Source organism: Myotis yumanensis, unplaced genomic scaffold (genome assembly GCF_028538775.1).
Source record: "Myotis yumanensis isolate MYYU_CA2020_CCGP unplaced genomic scaffold, mMyoYum1.0.hap1 SCAF_1, whole genome shotgun sequence".
Lineage (NCBI taxonomy): Eukaryota > Metazoa > Chordata > Mammalia > Chiroptera > Vespertilionidae > Myotis > Myotis yumanensis.
In genome coordinates this window covers 207,803,719-207,806,870 of record NW_027223752.1, presented here as the reverse complement: position 1 = coordinate 207,806,870, position 3,152 = coordinate 207,803,719, and the positions used below count along the sequence as shown (strand labels likewise).

At 50.9% G+C, this 3,152-nt stretch overlaps 1 pseudogene; it reads left to right on the top strand.

Moving 5' to 3' along the window:
* Positions 1–555: 555 nt before the first annotated feature.
* On the top strand, positions 556–1,612 carry LOC138995519 (synaptobrevin homolog YKT6 pseudogene; annotated as a pseudogene).
* Positions 1,613–3,152: the final 1,540 nt, after the last annotated feature.

The following is a 3,152-nucleotide window of genomic DNA, read 5'->3' as shown; positions in this document are numbered from 1 at the left end:
TGGACTACCAGATGACTGGTCACTTAGCATATTAGGCTTTTATTATATAGGATTTAATTATTTTTCTGGGAACTTTGTGCACTTCATGTAGCTGAGACACTTGTGCTTTCTTAATTGCCTGAACTATTTTAAACTTTGTAATTATTCAATTACAGTTGTTAGAACTTAATCACAATGAGCACTATTTTTGTACATGAGATTAACGTTCCCTTGTGATTCAAAGATGCTCAATTGCTAATAGATTCCCAAGGGGAGGCACTCGAGATGATGTACTTTGGCTGTTGCACTGCTAGTTCAGGACATTGCAAGAAACAAGGACATTTTCCCTGATGATATATGAAAGAATATTTTGCTCCTTTATGCATCAGCCTAACCTGCTTTCTCCATTCTGTGCACCCCTACAATCTCTTTCATGGATTCACTGTCATGTCTGATTATCACACAAATGATCTATCAGTTAGATTAAGTTTGACAGCATAAACCTCAAAATCCAAATACCAGTAGTTTACACAATATTCAGGTTCATTTTTATTTCACTTTAAAGAAGCCGACAAGTTACCTGGGCAGTAGCTCCACAATCAACAGAGACCCAGAAACTATCTTGTTTCTATGTTCAAGATTACCTCGTGGTCTAAGATGGCCTCTGGAGCCCAAGCTGTCAGGCCCAAGTTCCAAGGAGAAAATAAAAAAAAATAGAAAAGCAGGCGATGTCGGACTGTCAGCAGCCGGAGGGCTTGAGGGGCAGCGGCCACACTGCTCGCCGGTCAGCAGGCCGGTGGGTGGGCGGCCCCGGTGGTGCCATGAAGCTGTTCAGCCTCAGCATCCTCTACAAAGGTGACCCCAAAGCGATGCTGCTCAGGGCTGCCTACGACGTGTCGTCCCTCAGCTTCTTCCAGAGGACCAGTGTTCAGGAATTCATGACCTTCACCAGCCAGCTGATCGTGGAGCTCTCTGCCAAAGGCAGCAGGGCTTCTGTCAAGGAACAAGAATATCTGTGCCACGTCTACGTGCAGAACGACAGTCTTGCAGGAGTGGTCATTGCTGACAGCGAGAACCCGTCCCAGGTGGCTTTCACCTTGCTGGAGAAGGTGCTGGACCATTCCTCCAAGCAGGTGGACAGGATCGACTGGCCCTGCTACCATCCACTACACAGCCCTGGATGACTTCCTTAGTATCCACCAGAATCCCCGAGAAGCTGACCCCGTGAGTAAAGTGCAGGCTGACCTTGATGAGACCAAGATCGTTCTGCACAACACCATGGAGTCCCTGTTAGGACGAGGCGAGAAGATAGACGACTTGGTGTCCAAATCCGAAGTGCTGGGAATTCACTCTAAAGCAGTGGTTCTCAACCTGTGGGTCGCGACCCTTTTGGCGGTTGAACGACCCTTTCACAGGGGTCGCCTAAGACCATCCTGCATATCAGATATTTACATTACGATTCATAACAGTAGCAACATTACAGTTGTGAAGTAGCAACGAAAATAATTTTATGGTTGGGTCACAACGTGAGGAACTGTATTTAAAGGGCCAGAGGGTTGAGAACCTCTGCTCTAAAGCCTTCTACAAAACAGCCTGGAAGCAAAATTCGTGCTGTGCAGTCATGCGACCGTAGTCTGCAGAGGCCCCCTTTGCTGCATTCCCAGTCATCCCATCAGAACCGTGGCTTCCAGAGACGCCTGGGCCACAGCAAGACCAGAGCATGGTCACCGTTCACTGGAGCTCCTGGAAGCACCGAGGCAGTGGAAGGGACCTGGGGTGGGGAATGATCAAATTCATGTTTCTGGTCATTTTTGAAAAGATAATTTGAGGCCCTCAGAGGTATTTTTGAAACGGTAAACACTCCATGACTTCTGCAGATGCCAATCGGCTCTTGTCTAACCTGAGACACCCCAGGTTAGAGCCAGCTCTGTGTTGGTCCTCAGCAGCCTTTGGGTTTTACTTATACATTAACTGTGTTAACGCTTCCGTGAGGGGGTTCTCAATCCATAGGGCTAGGGGTGGCAGAGCGCACCCTGGATTCTCCTGGGAAAGCTGCCCAGGGTCACGGGGGTGGGGGGCAAGCAGGGCCATGAGGAGACAGCCCTGAGATTCTCAAGAATCTCTTTGCATTTCTGCTGAGACTGACTTCCACTAAGATGCCTTGGAGGTGTTGGAGCGGGCAGGGCACCTGCCTGACCTGCAGTTTGGCCTTGAACCTGGATCCCAGGCATGTGCCTCGGGCAGCAAAACTGTTTTGGCAACCACCTGGGCCCATGTGTCTTAGCAAGTGGCTTCCTGTGGCCACTGTTATTGGGGATCAAGAGCAGGTGCCAGCAAACCAAGGACCAGCACCCCACTTTTCTGAGTGTGGCAGCCCCCCATCCATCCTGACCCTTACCCCTCCCAACCCTCCTGACCCTCAGCAGCAGGAAACCAGGCCGCACAGCAACCCAGGCGATAGCCCAGTAGGTCCTGGCCCTTCGGCCTGCCCGGTCCTGGGCCGTGCTGCCCTGTCCACACTGCCTTCTTGCTCTGCGTGCCACCTGCAGACAAGGTGCCCTTGCTGGGGTGATGTCAACCAGTGTGGTCTCACCTGGGGGTCCTTCCTTGAGCGTGCTGGTTCTTGCCCAGCCTGAAGGTCCCACTCACCCAGCAGGAAGTGCCAGCAGCCCCAAATCTCACTTGGGCCAGAGAATGGGATCTGTGTAACTTCTGAGTACCTGCCCCAACAGGTTCACCTGCTGGCTGCCCTTTTCACTGGGCACTGCTGGCCTCCCTACGGTAGCTGCCTGCCCATGTGACTCCTCCTGCTGGACCCCGCCTTGGGGCACAGGCCCATCCTATTCATGGCGCTTGAGGTGGCTGTGACCCCACGTAAGACAGTTGGGTCATGGACGGCGGGGAGAACCTGGGCGTGGGTGGATTTGGGAAGAGGGGGGGTGGCTGGCGGAGGCCCTGTGCCCATGTGCTCCCTGTTGATGTCATTCTGATGTCATCTGGCTAAGAGTGTATTTTAATAATTGCCGCCTAATTTTTCTTGTGTTGTTTGAAAGGTTCCTATCTGGATAAAGTTGTCTTTTGAAATAGAAAAGGAAAGGAAAGGAAAGAAAAGAAGAGAAGAGAAGAGAAGAGAAGAGAAGAGAAGAGAAGAGAAGAGAAGAGAAAAAAAGAAA